This window comes from Pipistrellus hanaki (genome assembly GCF_964339955.1).
Source record: "Pipistrellus hanaki genome assembly, chromosome: 2".
Classification (NCBI taxonomy): Eukaryota; Metazoa; Chordata; class Mammalia; order Chiroptera; family Vespertilionidae; genus Pipistrellus; species Pipistrellus hanaki.
Genome location: NC_140504.1, coordinates 100860596 through 100877906, shown reverse-complemented (window position 1 = coordinate 100877906; position 17311 = coordinate 100860596).

Below are 17311 nucleotides of genomic sequence, written 5' to 3'. Positions count from 1 at the left end.
ATATTATGGTTTTGTAATTCTAAAATATCTAGAGATGTGTTACCTTTGTCTCCAAGCACCAACAAGATGATTTTTTATTCATAGCCAAGGGTGTGAGGTACTATTATAGGTATTGGAGATAACACAAATCTGGGGAAAATTTTAATGACATTGTAGAATAATATCATGTAAGGATATTCTTTACTCTAGGCCATGGCAATTCCATTTCAAAATGGCTGTCAATGTTTTTTGTATAGACAAGGTCTTAGTTACATTTTTGCACCTCTCTCAGGAGCAAGTAGTGATACTCCCTTCCTTTGGTGTCCACTCAAGCCAGAAACCGCTCTTTAATTTTACACACAAAGAAACAGTGGTTTGATTTTGTGTCATAAAATAGGGAAGCTGGATGGAGACCCCTGTGTAATTATACTTTCTTGCCCCATGCATTGTCCTCCTGGATGACCAAGGTGTTAGGTATTATTGGTCACTACATTAGGCAGGGGATTAGTCTATATAAGGACTCTTACCCATGAAGGGTCAGGAACATAAATCCAAAATACTTCCCCATTTGCCCCATGTAATATTACAGCACAGCTGATGACTGCTAGCATGGCAAGAAAGATGTTCTCATGGTTTCTGGTTACCTCACGATTTCTTTTTTATTTATTTTTATTTTTAAACTATTATTATTAATATTATTTTACATATGTGTCCTTATTCCACATTACCCCTGTCCCTCATTCATGCCCCAGCCCCCTGTTGTCTTTGTTCATTGATTAGGCACATATGCATGCATATAAGTCCTTTGGTTGATTTCTCCCCCTTACCCCAACTGTCCCCTACATTACCTGAGGTTTGACTTTCTGATAGATGTTTCTCTGTCTCTGGATCTATTTTTTTCCTACAAATTAGTGAGATCATGTGATATTTATATACCTCTGCCTGGCTTATTTCACTTAGCATAATATTTTTCATCTCCATCCATGTTGTTATAAATGGTAAGAACTCATTTTTCAACGCAGTGTATTATTCCATTGCTTAAATGTACCACTGTTTTTTAATCCACTAATCTGCTGATGGGCACTTAGGCTGTTTCCAAATCTTAGCTATAGTGAATTGTGCTCCTATGAACATAGGGGTGCATATATCCTTTCTGATTGATGTTTCTAGTTTCTTGGGATATATTCCTAGAAGTGGGATCACTGGGTGAAATGGGAGTTTCATTTTTAGTGTTTTGAGGCAAATACATACTGTTCTTCACAGTGGCTGCACCAGTCTGCATTTCCACCAGCAGTGCACCAGGGTTCCTTTTTCTCCTCATCCTCGCCAGCACTTGTCATTTGTTGACTTGCTGATAATAGCCATTCTGACAGGTGTGAGATGATACCACATTGTTGTTTTTATTTGTATCTCTCTGATGATTAGTGACTTTGAGCATGTTATCATGTGTCTCTTGGCCTTCCTTGTGTCTTTTTTTGAAAAGTGTCTATTTAGATCAGTTGCGCATTTTTTGTTGGGTTGTTTATCTTCTTTTTGTTAAGCTGAATGAGTTCCCTGTAAATGTTGGAGATTAAACACTTATTATTGATATCATTGGCAAATATGTTTTCCTATGCAGTGGGCTTTCTTGTTGTATAATGGATAGTTTCCTTTGCTGTGCAAAAGCTTTTTATTTTGATGCAGTCCCATTTGTTTATTTTCTCTTTAGTTTCCATTTCTATAGGAGCAGTATCAGTGAAGAAATTGTTTGGCATATGTCAGAGTTTTTTTTGCCTATAAATTCCTTTACTATTTTTATGGTTTCCCATTGTATGTTTAAGTCCTTGATCCATTTTGAGTTTATTTTTGTGTATGTTGTAATTTGGTGGTCTAGTTTCATTTTTCTGCATGTACCTGTCCAATTTTCCCAACACCATTTATTGAAGAGAATGTCGTGACTCCATTCTCTATGTCATTAATTTCTGCTCAGATTTTTATTATTTTCTTTCTTCTGCTCACTGTGGGCTTTTCTTATTGCTCCCTTTCTAATCTTTGAGTTGTTGAGTTAGATGATTTATTACCATTTTTTTCTTGTTTTTTGAGGTAGGCCTGAAGAGATATAAACTTCCCTCTCAAGACTGCTTTCTATGTGTCCCGTAGGATTCACACTGTTTTACTTTTATTGTAATTAATTTCCAGAATGCTTTTAATTTCTTCTTTGACATCCTTAATAACCCAATCATTGTTTAGCTTCCAGGAGTTTGAATTTTTGTAGTGTTTTTATTGTAGTTTATTTCTAATATTATGCCATTGTGATATGAGAAAATGCTAGATATGATTTCCATCTTTTTGAATTTGGGGAGACTTTGCTTGTGACCCAATATGTGGTCTATTTTTGAAAATGTGCCATGTGCACTTGAGATGAATGTATATTCCTTGGCTTTGGGTGAAATTCTCTGAAGATGTCAGTTAGGTCCATCTGATCGAGTGTGTCCTTTAGAATTGCTGTTTCTTCGATTATTTTATTTTTATTTTTATTTTTATTTATTTATTTTTTTTGCTAGAGGATTTATCCAGTGATGCCAGTGGTGTATTAAAGTCCCCTACTATGATAGTATTGATGTAGATCTCTTCCTTGATATCTTCCAGAAGATTTTTTATGTATTTGGGTGCTCCTGCATTGGGTGCATATATGTTTAGCACAGTGATATCTTCTTGTTGGATTGCTCCCTTTAGTATTATGTAGTGACCTTCCTTATCTCTTATTATGGCCTTTACTTTGAGGTCTATTTTATTTCATATACGTATCACAACCCCGGCTTTTTTCTCATTTCCATTTGCCTCGAAAATGTTTTTCCATCCCTTCATTCTCAGACTGTGTGAATCCTTTGCTCTAAGGTGGGTCTCTTGTAGACAGCAAATATATGGTTCATGTTTTCTTATCCATTCAGCTACCTTATGTCTTTTGATTGGTGCATTTAATCCATTTACATTTAATGTTATTATTTATAGGTACCTGTTTGTTGTCATATTTTTCCTTAGTGTTTGTATTTCCTCTTGCCTTTCCCTTTCTTCTTTTTATAGAAGTTCCTTTAACATTTCATGCATTGCTGGTTTGGTAGTGATAAACTGTCTTAGCCCCCCCTTTTTTTTTCCTGTGATGCTTCTGATTCCACCTTCAATTTTTAATGATAATCTTGCTGGGTTAGTATTCTTGGGTTCAGTCCCTTGTTTTGCATCACTTTGTATATTTCATTCTATTCCCTTCTGGCCTGGTGTGTTTTTGTTGAGAAATCAGTTGATATTCTAATAGGAGATCCCTTGTAAGTAACTTTCTGTCTCTCTCTTGCTGTCTTCATGATTCTGGCTTTGTCGTTGGTGTTCACCAATTTAATTATGATGTGTCTTGGTGTCGGTCTTTTGGGGTTCAACTTGTTTGGGAGTCTCTGTACTTCTTGGACTTGGATAGTTTTTTTCTTGCCAATATCAGGGAAGTTTTCTGTCATTATTTCTTCCAGGAGGTTTTCTATTCCTTTCTTTTCTTCCTCTCCTTCTTGTATCCCTGTTATTCTAGTGTTGTTTCATTTTGTGTTGTCCCAAAGCTCCCTTAGGCTCTTCTCTTGCTTTTTAAGTTTTATTTCCAGTTGCTGCTGTGTTTGTGTATTTTTTTCCTACTTTGTCTTCTACTTTGCTGATGCGGTCCTCAGCCTCTTCTAGTCTACTCTTTAAGCCTTCCATTGTGTTTTTCTGTTGCAGTTATGTCATTCTTCATCTCCTCTTGGTTTCTTTTCATGTTGGTGACATTCTCATTCAGCTCCGTATAGTTCTCATTGAGTTGTGTGTACTTGTCATTGAGTTGTGTGCATTTGTCCTCCAGCCGTTTAAACATCCTTATATTTAATATTATATCATTACTATTATATCATTATTCTAAATTCTATCTCTGATAAGCTGCTAGCCTCAAATTCATTTAACTCCCATTTTGGTGATTCCTCTTTTTCTTTCCTTTGGGAATTACTTTTTTGTCTTCCCATGTTTTCTTGTAATGTTTTAATTGTAGATCCAATTGCTTTGCTGCCAGGTTCTTTTGGGGATGTTGCTACTGGCGTAATCCTCCTAGTTTTCCTGTGTTTGTTAACCTAGTGTATCTCCCTACTCGAGCTATTTGGGTTTTCTTGATGTAGGCCTGCGAGCTTGAGAGGCACAACTGCAGTGTCTAGAAGTCAGCCACTGTGGGGGGGAGTGTCCCAATTTTTGCTCTCCTGCACCCTTAATTGTAATCACACGTTCCCTACAGGGACTCACAATGGCCCCCAGGAACTGTCTGTTGGGGTGTTGGGGCTCAGGGGACCTGCTCTTTGAAAAGGCGTGACTGTGTTGCCCAGGGTTCTGCAATTGTGGGGTGGGCAGACACAGCTTTTGCTGTTGCACTTGTGGTGGATAGATACTTACTCCCAGCGGCTGTTCACAGGATCACCCTCAGGATGTTTGTCAGTGAGGCACACTGAAGGACCCTGATGGGCTTTGGCAGTACAGCCATGCAATTGAGGTGCCTGTGGTCATTATCTAGACTAAGTAAATTCAAAGCCTCTACTGCTGGAGAGGAGTTCGCCCCCTGCTTGTTCAAAATTGCACCAAGAAGAGCTCAAAGTGGCTCCCAATAGCGCCCTGTGGTTAGTTGTGCTCAGTGTTCCAAGCTGCCTGGACGGTGACCTCTCAGGGTGCAGAACTTTGATATATTCCAAGGGTCCTGGCACTGCAGTTGAGCAGTTAGGGTGAATGTGGCAACCCTTCAGGAAGAGGGAATTCAGAATTTCCATTATGGGGCTTCGCAACCCAGTCTGCACAGAAATACACCCTAGGGTGCTTTTGTCCTCTCCTCAGTGCTGTCCAAGTAGACAACCACAAGCAGCAGTACAGTGTTCAGATCTGCCTATGGAACAGGGAATGTAGGCACCCCTTGTGTATAGAAACACACCCTTGGGTGCTTTTGCCCTCTCCCCAGTGCTATCCAAGGGGACATCCGTTAATAGGAGTAGAGTGTTTGGGCCTGCCTATGGAAGGTGGAACGTGCACACCCCCATCTACACAGAAACACACCCTGGGGTGTTTTTGGCATCTCCCCGGCACTGCCCAAAGAGACACCCCACAAGTCTAGTAAAGTGTTACGGGCTTGCATGCAAGTGCGCAGCCTGGAGATGCCCGGCAAGCCAAGTAAAGGGTTTCAGGCTTGCGCACAAGTGCTCACTGCCCAGAGACTCTGGGAAGTTGAGTAAAGGGTTTCAGGCTCGTGCACAAGTGCGCCCAGCCTGGGGACACCCAGCAAGCCCAGTAAAGTGTTTCAGGTTGGGGCACAAATGCACATGGCCTGGAGACGCCCCTCAAGCCAAGTGTTCTGGGCTGATGTGCAAGTGCACGCAGCTTGCGCATTTCCACATTTCTGCAGTTGGGGAGGGGAGTTGCACTTACAGATGTGGGATGGTGTGTCTTTGGAGGTCCCAGTGTCAGTGGGTCTATAGCTGCGTTAGCAGGATATTGGCTAGAATGTGTGCTGGGTCACGGTGCAGTTCCAAGACCTGTCTTTTTGGTAGTGTTGATGAGTTTCTAAAAAAGGCCATTCAAGATGGCATGGGCTCCACGCTGGAGTCCTGCCGTCTGGGAGTGCCCGCAGTAGTGGTAGTCCCTCCTTGTCAAGGGGAGGCTGTCATTCAGTTCCTGCTGCTTCTGTGAGATTTAACTTTCCCTCATTTACTCACACACACCCACACTCATCCACACACTCCTTTCATTCTCTCACTCACTTCCTCTCTCTCAGGTCTGTCCTGCTAGCCACCATATTTTTCCTCTCCTCGAGGTTCATCAATCTTGTTTATCCTTTCAAAGAACCAGTTCTTGGTTTTGTTGATCTTTTGTATTGTTTCTTTGGTCTCTGTGTCATTTATCTCTGCTCTGATCTTTATTATTTCCTTCCTTCTGCTTATATTGGGCTTTTCTTGTTGCTCTTTTTCTAACTCTTTGAGTTGTAAGGGTAAGGTAATTTATTGCCATTGTTTTTTTGTTGTTGTTTGCTTGTTTGTTTGTTTTTTCAGTAGGCTTGTAGAGCAATGAACAGCTTGTAGTTGTGCTCAGTGTTCCAAGCTGCCAGGAGGTGAGCTCCCAGGGTGAAGAACTTCTCAAGACTGTTTATCAAGAACCTCTTAAGAACTTCTCAAGAACCTCTCATGATGGTTTTTGCTGTATCCCATAGATTTTGGATTGTTGTGTTTTCGTTGTCGTTTGTTGCCATGATTTTTTTGTTTGTTTCTTCTTTGATATCTCTGGTAACCCAGTCATTGTTTAATAGCATGCTGTTTAGTCTCCAAGTGTTTGAGTTTTTTTGGATTGTTTTTATTGTAGTTGATTTCCAGTTTTATGCCACTGTGATCTGAGAAGATACTTGATACAATTTCTATCTTCTTGAATTTGAAGCGTCTTTGCCTATGACCAAATATATAGCTTATCTTTGAAAATGACCCATGTGCACTTGAGAAGAATGTATATTCGGTGGCTCTGTAATGAAATGTTTTGAAGTTGTCAATTAATTCCCTCTGGTCTACTGAGTCATTCAGGATTGATATTTCTTTGCTGATTTTTTTGTTTATTGGATTTCTCCAGTGGTGATAGTGGGGTATTAAAGTTTCTTACTAAGATTGTATTGCTGTCAGTCTCTCCCTTGATATCCTCCAGAAGTGTTTTTTTGTTTGTTTTTTGTTTTTTATGTATTTGGGTGCTCTTGTAATGGATGCATATAGGTTTACCAGAGTTATTCATTCTTGTTGGATTACTCCCTTTATTATTATGAATTGGCCTTCTATATTTCTGTTATGTCCTTCACTTTGAGATCTAATTTGTCAGATATAAATATTGTTACCTCATCTTTTTTTTTTTTCATTTCCATTCTTCTGAAATATCTTTTTTCATCTCTTCTCAATCAGTCAGTATTTATCTTTTCTTCTGAGGTGTTTTTTTTTTTTTTTTTTTTTTTTTTTTTTAATACAGAAGATATATGGGTCATGTTTTCTTATCCAGTCTGTTACCCTATGTCTTTTGATTGGAGCATTTAACCTATTTACATTTAAAGTTATTGATAGGTACTTACTTGTCACCATTATTATTCTTTACCCCACGTTCCTTCTTCAGTTCCTATTTCTTTCTTTTTTTTTTTTTTTTTAAACAGCTGACCCTTTAGCATTTCTTGTTTTGCTGGTTTGGTGGTAATAAATTCCCTTAGTTCTTTTTTGTCTGTGAAGCTACTGATTTCACCTTCAATTCTGATTGATAGCCTTTCTGGGTACAGTATTCTTGGATTGAGATCCTTCATGTGATTGACTTTGGCCTGATTTCATTCCATTTCTTTCTGGCCTGATGAGTTTCAGTTGAGAAATAAGTTGCTAGTCTGTTGGTGGTTCCTTTGTAGGTAACTTTCTTTCTTTATCTGGCCACTTTTAAATTTATTATATTGTCATTGATGTTTGCCAATTTAATTATAATATGCCTTGGCTTCTGACTTTTGGGGTTCATTTTGCTTGGGACTGTGAGCTTCTTGGATTTGTGTGGGTTTTCCCCTATATCAGGGAAGTTTTCTGTCATTTTTTCAAACAGGTTTTTTATTCCTTGCTCAGTTTCCTCTCTTCTGGAACCTTTATTATTATGTCATCCCAAAGTTCCCTTAGGCTCTCCTGCTTTTTTTTTTTTTTTTTTTAATATATTTTTTTTTTTTTTTTTTTTTTTTTTTTTTTTTTTTTTTTTACATAAAGGAAGGGAAAGATATAGAGAGCTATAAACGTTGATGAGATAGAAACATTGACCAGCTGCCTCTTGCACACCCCCTACTGGGGATGTGCCCGCAACTCGGGTACATGCCCTTGACCGGGATTGAACCTGGGACCTTTCAGTCCGCAGACCAACGCTCTACCACTGAGCCAAACCGGTTTCGGCTCTCCTGCTTTTTAATATTTTTTAGAAGCTGCTCTACTTGGGTATTTTTTCCTACGTTGTCTTCTAGCTCACTAATCTGATCCTCTGCTTCTTCTATTCTACTCTTGATGCTTTCTAGTGTGTTCTTTACTGCAGCGATGTAATTTTTCATTTCTTCTTGGTTCTTCTTCATTTCCTCTTGGTTCTTACACGTATTATCGAGTTGTCTTCCATTCTTTTCAGCCACCTTATAACTATTTCTCTGAATTCTTTCTCTGATAGGTGTTTGCCGCCATTTCATTTTTTTTTTCCCCTTTTTCTGACGATGCCTGCTTTTCTTTCATATGCAGGCTGTTTCTTTGTCTCCCCATGTTCTGTCTTCTCTGGGTGTCTGGTTATGTTGTTCTCTATTTCCTGCATTGATTTAAAGGCACATTATACAACACAATCAGGTAGAATGCACAAGACACTGAACAGAAATGTATTAATTATATTAATAACACAAAATAAAGGTGAATACCAGAGTAAGGTAAATTAGAGGATAAGAGAGAAAGAAGAAGAGAAAAAAAACTAAAGGAGTGCAAAAATGAAATTCACAAAAGGAAAAAAAAAGTAAGAGAGAAGAGAAAGAGAATAAGAAACAAGAGGGGAACCAACTATATATATGGGGAGAAAACTCCAATAGAGAAGCCACTAATCCTAACAAATGGAAGCAACAAGTACCTGGAGATGAATACAAACTACAAACAGCAATTGATATCAAGCAGGGTGAGGGAAATCAGAAGCAAAAAACAAACAAACAAAAAGAATAAGCAAAACAATCTCACAAACAAGCATAAAAATCGATATAATCAATAATCAAGCAAACAACAACAAAGGGACAGAGAGAAAAAAAAAATTTGGAACGTGAAGACAGAGAAGAGAGAGATGTGTATGGACTTGGAGCAGGGGATTGGAAATTATAAGTTGGGTGGAATTTTAACAGGGGGTAAAGTGGAGATAGAGTAAAATGATGCTGAAGGAAAGATGAAATAGAAAGTAGAACTCTAATCCCAAAGTAAAATAAAGAGAAAACAAAATGACACTTAAAAAAAGGTAAAATAGTAATAGTAATAATACTGATTGAAAATAAAAATGTACTAATTAAAAAGGTAAAATTAAGTGAGAAAAAAATAATAATAATTTCTTAAGTAAAAGATAAAAAAATAAAAATGAGCAGTTCATTCACTTCCTCTACTGTTCTGTTTGGCTCATCTATTTCCTAGTCAATGTGTGCCTTAATTTCCAGGCAGCGTGTCTTAATTTCTTGTATTCCTTTATTTGTGTTTAAACAAGAGTCAATTTATGATTCAAACCCTCAGTGGCAGTGTTTCTGGATTGACTTCTGGGTTTATAGATCCTCTCTAGTCAGTGCTTGGATCCTGCTTTCTCTGTGGCACTCAATACTGGTTTGTGGGAGTGGGTTTCCCCAGAGCTGGTTCTCTGATGTTATTCCCCGCTCTGATCCCCAGGTTTCAGAAAAACAACTTTCCTCTGCAGTCTCCTAGGGTGTCCCCAATTGTGTGATCCCATGTTTTGGGATTAGTAATCAAAAGCAAGGATTTAAAGCGGGGGGGGGGGGGGGGGGGAGAGCCAGCATAAGGGTGCAAACTCCAGGGCTGCACATAAGTCTGTGCAGTCTTTTTTTCCCCTTGGGTCCAAGTAGCTGGCCCCCTTTTAAAATTTTTAGGCTGTCCTTTTACGTCAAATTAAAATGGGTTGCTTTTTAGAGATCCCTTCTGTTATCAGCTCTGGGGACCCCCTTCCACATTCATGGATCACTCCAGCCCCAATAGCCACGGATTTTTCTAGGTGCAGACTTCTCCCGTTCTTCCATCTTCTACAGTGCACGTGTTTCTCTCTCTTGCCAGACCAGAGACCTCACCTTATCCCAGGCAAAATCTGACTTTTCTGTGGTGGAGTGTAGAGTTCCTCTGAATCCGCCTGTTTGCACCAATTGGGGTCTGATGTTGTCAGATTCGCAAATGTTTGGTGAGTGCTGTAGCTGTATATTTTCAGACTTTTGATAACATCCACTTTCCTATTCAAGATGTCCGAGCTGGTCACTCTGAGAGGGAACCCAGCAGCAGTGGGGGCAGCCTGATTAGGGGAGTCTCGTCCAGCATTCCCCACATTCTCCTGGAGCATAGCTGTTCCTCAACTGACCAACAAACACTCCCCATGCTACCACACACTCTCCCTTTGTTTTCTCACTCACACAGTATTTTGCAGTCTGCCTTCCCATTGGCAGCCATCTTCCTTTTTCATGATTTATTTCTTCTATATTTATAGATTTTTATAAACATATGAAAATGTATGTCCACTAAAAGATTTGCATAAGAATGTTCATAACAATATTGTTCATAATAGCTAGAACCTAAAAACAACCTACATCCTCATCAGCAGGTAAAAAGATGAACAAATTATGTATAGCCATATAATTGAGTACTATTTAGCAATGAAGAAGAACAAATGGCTGATATATAGCAACATGTGTGAACCTCATGCTGAATGAAAGAAATGGGACACAAAGAGAATATATAGCATAATCCCATATATGCTAAATTCTAAGACAGACAAGATGCATCTTTAGTGATAGAAATTGTTGGCTGTATTTATGGAATGAAATGGACTGGAAAAAAGCAGTGCTGTGGGATGGTGGACATAATCTTGAAATTTACTGAACTTATCATTTCCCAAGTGTATATAATTGTCTAAAGTTAATGAGCTGAATACTTGCATGCTACATATTTTGCTGTATATAAATTATTCCTAAATGGGAAAGGACAGCATAGTACAGTGCATAGTACATGGTAATTTCTTAGGAAGGGTGGCTATGGGCATGACCAGCATGGACACCACCACAGGAGGTTTCATTTTGATCCTGATCTGTTGGCTTCTTCGTTGCCTTACAGGGTCCTGTGTTGCTTGCTGGCCACTCTTGACATATGATGTGATGTTCTTATTGTTATCCACATCTGAACATCTGATATCTGAATCCTTAACTCATAGATATTCTCCCTCTGCCCTCAAGCCTCTCTTTCCTCCCCCCCCCCCTCTCTCTCTCTCACACACACACACACACACACACACACACACACACACCACACACACACACACACACACACACACACACACACACACTCATGGTCCTTCCTTTTTTCCTTCATTCTCTTTATTTATCATCTTAATTCTACCTCATTTCAAAGCTAATTTAATGTGACTTTTAAAAATACATGTCAGCCACTGATGTAGGAAATAAATGTAAATCCAAAGTCACAAAAAAATAGACATCACTAGTCTTGAACCCTTGAGGCTAGAGGTTCAGCTCTGAGCTTTCTAGCCTCAGCAAGAAAAATGGAAACACTATCAGTTACTAAAAAGCCCAGAGTGATTCACTTTATTAGAAAGCAGTTTCCTGGTCTGCTATCTGTTATTCAGAGATCCAGGTTTCCAATTTGTTTGCCTGAGTGGCAGATTAGTGATGAGAGGAGAAGGGTCTGAAGATGTTTTTGCTTTTGTCTCAGTTTTCCTGGTAGGGAGACACTGACAGTTGCCTTGCAGAAGTAAGTGGTGCTGGGCTACCCCTGCAGCAGAGATAGTATTCAGTCTCTACTGTTGTCCTTTGTGTGATTAGCTGGCCCACTGCATAGTTCATCCTCACGCTGTTTTTCTGCATTCTCAATTTTGATGTTGACACCTTCCCTTGAGTTGTATTCTGGCAAGACAAGTTTGTCGCTGAATGGCTCGCCCCAGCAGATATCTCTTTCATTTGTCTTGGCTGTTTTTCTTTGCTCATGATAGGCTTACTTTTTCCCTTCCCCTTCTTGAGTTACTTTTAGTTTTAAAATCTCCTCTTAGGTTTTCACCTGGAACTATCAACCGCAGGCATTTTTAGGCAGAAAGCCCTCTCTTATTGACCCTTTTAAGAATGAGTTTCCTAAGTACAGGCAGTTACTAGTCTTGTAATATATAAAACATCCTTCTTTCTTTTGTCTTAAAGTTATTTTTCCTTAGAATCTGTCATTTGGTAGCTGGAAGTAAGATTTTCAGACTGATCACTGGAATTAAATTTTTATTTCCAGCCCTGGCATGTAGCTCAGTTAGTTGAGCATTGTCCCATACCAAAAGGTTGCCAGTTCAACACCAGGTCAGGGCACAAGCCCAGGTTGCAGGCTTAGTCTTGCTTGGGTGCCTACCGGAGCAACTGATCAATTTCTACCTGTCCCTGTCCCTTTCCCTATCTCTCTCTTTCTCCCTTCCTCTTTTCCGTCCTCTCTCTCAATAAAGAAAAAAAAATTAGAAAAAAAATGAGCTTGTTGTGTGTCAAACGCATCAGACTAAGTGTGGGGTATGTAGATTCCAGGTTAACTTTTGGAACTGATCCAGATGTTAGGCAAGAAATGTAACTTTCCTGTGCCTGCTTTCCTCATAGTGCAATGGAGGAAATAATCTTAGAAAGGTTGTAAAGGTCTAGCAAGATATAGAATGCCTCTTACCCATGGTTTCACTTTCCAAGATTTCTTTTTTCCACCATAACCTTGGTCAGAAAATATTAAATGGAAATTCCAGAAATAAAAAATCTATAGGTTTTCAATTGGCACCATTCTAAGTAACATGATGAAATCTCTTGACATCCCATTTCATCCTTTCCTGAATATAAATTATTCTTTGTTCAGGATATCCATGTTGGATACACTCCCCACCTGTTAGTCACTCCTATTAGTCACTTAGTAGACATCCGGGTTATCAGATCAACTGTAATTTCATTATGGTGCTTGTGTTTAAATCACCATTATTTTACTTAACAATGGCTCCAAAGAACAAGTTGGCAATTTGGATATTTCAGAAAGAATCTCTAATGTGCTTTCATTAAGGGAAATGATGGATGTATAGGAAAAATAGTCTATGCAGGTTTCATTGGGGGCCTTGAAACATATCCCAAAGATTAGGGGCTATGTATAACACTTGAAAATGCTTTGAAAAGTTGAGAATCTTAAACTTGTAGTTTGTAAAGGAGAGGAAAAGAAAAAAAATATTTTTCCTGTTATTGAATTTTCAGGTTGTATTCAGTACCCTGGTAGAGTTATAAAGGAACTAGGACACATATTTCCTGTCCTGAAGAGTTTTAGATAGAGTTTGAAGGATGTACGTAAAATGCAAAACATTTATTCTTGAAACCCATCTGAAGGTTTTTTGTTTTTTTTTCATTTCTGAAGATTTTAAGGCCAAACTTGTGTCCTTAATTTTTCCTTCTTTAAATACTTAACTTCCTCCTTTTAATGATATATAGACCATATTTCTGTTGAGTGGATAATTCAGATAATGGAAAGTTCTGTGGCTCATCAGGCTCTCTCTCTGTTTGGATGGAGTAACCCTACAGCTCCACAGTAGCTTAGTCTAAATATCCATGATACCAGATGATTGAAGCATTTTCTTTAGCTTCTTCTTTTTTCTACCTGATATACCATGTAATTTTTGTTTTGCATTTGAAAAACCTTATTGAACATGTTTCTTTTTTAATTTTTTAAAATAAATCTTTATTGTTCAGATTATTACAAGTGTTCCTCTTTTTTTCTCCCATAGCTCCGCTCCACCTGATTCCCCACCCTTACCCCTTGCCACTGTCTTCATCCATAGGTGTAAGATTTTTGTCCAATCTCTTCCCACACTCCTCATATCCCCTTCCCCTTGAGAATTGTCAGTCCACTCCCTTACTATGTCCCTGATTCTATTATATTCATCAGTCCATTCTGTTCATCATATTATTTATTCACTTGATTTTTAGATTCACTTGTTGGTAGGTATGTATTTGATATCATTTTGTTGTTCATAATTTTCATCTTTATATATTTCTTCTTCTTCCTCTTCTTAAAGAAAACCCTTCAGCATTTCATGTAATCTTGGTTTGGTGGTAATGAACTCCTTTAGCTTTTTCTTGTCTGTGAAGCTCTTTATCTGACCTTCAATTTTGAATGATAGCTTTGCTGGGTAGAGTACTCTTGGTTGTAGGTTCTTGCTGTTCATCACTTTGAATATTTCTTGCCACTCCTATCTGCCCTGCATAGTTTCTGTTGAGAAACCAGTTGACAGTTGTATGGGTACTTCCTTATAGGTAACTGTTTTTCTCTTGCTGCTTTCAAGATTCTCTCTTTGTCTTTTGCCCTTGGCATTTTAATTATGATGTGTCTTCTTGTTGTCCTCTTTGGATTCCTCTTGTTTGGGGTTCTGTGTGTTTTCTGAACTTGTAAGTCTATTTCTTTCACCAGGTAAGGAAAGTTTTCTGCCAGTATTTCTTCTAATAGGTTTTCAATATTTTGCTCTCTTTTTTCTTCTGGCACCCCAATAATTTGGATGTTGGTATGCTTAATGTTGTCCCAGAGGCTTCATAAACTATCTTCATATTTTTGGACTCTTTTTTGTTTTTCTGGTTGGGTGTTTTTTGTTTCCTCATATTTCAGATCTTTGGTTTGATTCTTAGGGTATGCTGATCTACAGTTGAGTTTCTGTATATTCTTTATTTCAGACAGTATATGCTTAATTTCGACTAGTCTTTTTCCATTTTTTTTTTTTTTGGCATTCACATTAAGTTTCTTGAAGGTCTCACTAAACTCCTTAGAGGTTTTAGCAGATTCTTGAGTAACCTTATTAATGTGGTTTTGAGCTCTGTGTCGTCCAGTAGTTTGCTTTCCTCCATTACTTTCATTCGTGACATGTTTCTTTTTCTGTGAATTTTGGCTGATTCCCTGTGTTGATAGAGTGGCCTTGTGTGGTAGGTGATCTATAAGGGCCAGTAGCTCAGCCTCCCCAATCACCTGAGGTGGACGCTATTCCCTTTGTGGATTGAGTGCAAAGTCTTGGTGTAGTTAAGCCTTGATTCCTTTGGTACACTGGGAGGAATTGACCTCCAGGCCAATTGGCTGTGAGGACCTGCTGATCCGCTGTGTTTATAATGGAAGAACCGCTGCACTGGAGACATGCTTATGGTGCAGGACTTGTTTTAGTAGGGCTTTGGTGCTCATTGAGTCTGCTTCTTGAATGTGTCACTTATGGATGTGAGGAGTTGAATTCTGGTGTCTCACACTGACCACTAGGTACCCTGGCTTCTGGATTTCCAATGGGGTGCAGGTCAGCTACTCTCTGAGACCACCCAGCAAGAGCTACAGCAAGAACTACAGTTTTCTCCTCTTTGCTTGGGGTTTGGAGGTTTTGGAGCTGTCTCCCCGGAGCTTCAGTTTATTTGATTACAATGTGATAGGGCATACCATTCATATGCAAAAGCTGCTGTGTTGCACTTGGGATGGTATGTAGATTGTGTGGGGCAGAGTCTCAAGGCATCACTAGGCTAGGGCATGGCAAACAGCAATGGCTGCCAGTCAGCCATCTCTACATCTCCGACCTTGTCCCTGATCCCTGCACCCCAGTGCAGTAAACAATTATTCCTCCATGCAGCTCTGTAAGCAAGCCACCTTCACTTTCTGACCCATTGGCAGACAGTCCAGCTTCTCCCCATAGGAGTTTGGGTCCCCTGCATCTTCCCAGAAACTGGATTTCAGAGTAATCAGGAGCTTGTTTCCTTTCATGTTGAACAAAGCAACACCCGCCCACAGCCCAGATGGCACGCCTCTACTCCTCAGTGTTTCAGCATTTGTGCGCATCTCAATGCTCTTTCCTCTTTCCTTCTAGTTGTAGAACTTCCATTCAGCCAGATTTCCCATAATTCTGGGTGATAGACATTTTTTTTTTTACTTGTAGTTTTGAAATTGTTGCGCAAGGCAGCAGTTTAGGTGTTTACCTATTCTGCCATCTTGAATCCTCCTACCAAACATGTTTCCTTGATGCACATTGTTGTAGGTTTTCTTTTGGAAATATAATCATTTATATTGAGTAATTTGTAAGTGAAAATAATACCAACACATAATTAACACTGTCCTATGGGGAAAATGCATTTTGAGTTCTCATTCAGCTTCTCTGCTCCTGTCTCAATGGTTTGAACTCTGAAGCAGCTGTGGCAGTCAGTGGCTCCCACTGACAAAAGGAGTGCCAGTTGAGAGGCAACAGACGCTGGTGAATTCTTTTGAAGTGCAGAGGACAAGCTTTGGGCTGGGTCATTTTCAGTAGCTCAGAATGGTCTGTTTAAGCAGATTTCCCGTCTCCATTTGTAGATATATGTATAATCAATGCTTGGAAAACAAACCAGTACTTCTTAAACTTTAACAAGATCACCTGGGGATCTTGTTAAAAATTCAGATTTTGATTCATTATATTTATGGGATGAAGCCTGGGTGTGTGCATTTCTAAGAAATTCCAAGGTGATGCTGCTAGTGGTGATGGTCTATGAACTGTGTTTTGAGTAGCAAGGACTTTGAAATCATTCAGCCCAATCTGTGGAATACATGATTGTGACTTGGTCAATAGGCATAGTTCCTAATTTGAGAACTGATTGTATCACTATACCCCTCTTCTCTTAAAGTCCCTACTTTCTGTCAGCTGAGGATCATGGGCTAGAAATATCTTTCTACCACCTATTGATGATCTTTTTCTTCTCTTCCTCCCATCCTGACCCATATCACATATTCCTAGAGAGAACATGTTGTGAGCTGTAGTCTTTTTGGATGAGTCTAGTTTTTCTAGCCTTAGAGGCAGTCTGGCTTGTACTTTCTTTAGAACAGGGATCTTGTAGGGCCTTGCATCAGTTGGTGCTTCTTAGATATTTGTTAATTATTGATTGGCCTATGATTCTAAATATTTTTGCTAACTGAGAAGAGATTCGGAAATTTCTAAGAATTGCTACCTTTATCAACCTATCCCTGCTCATAGAAGCAGAGGTTAACAATGCATACTGCACTGATTGAATAAACTGATGTGAAGACTGAAGTTCTTATCTGCAAGAGACCAATGAATGGAGCTAGGTATTGGTGTTCAAGCTCTGGTGTATTCAGGTCAGGCTTTCAGCAGTTCCTCTAATGCTGGTTTACCATATATTAGGCCACAGAGACCACAGTTATTCATAGTCTAGTGGATGGGAAATGCAACAGAGTATGCTGTGGAGGCTGTATGTTCAAAGCCATCAGCATCTGCTCCATGCCACATGTTTGCTGCTGTGACTCTGTTCACTATCTTCACCTCCATTACTTTCCTTTCTGCCTCAATCAGGTATGCAAGTTGCATTTCTTACTTGCCCACATGATATGTTATTTAGTAATACAAAGTAATGCTTAACATGAACCTGCAAAGTGGACCTCTCCTTGTTGAGTTGTTCACCTTGGAATAAGATTATAGTTACCCTAGGAAAGGATGGGTTTCATTTAAGTTACAGAACATCAGACATTAGCTGTGTCAAAACAAACTTGTTATT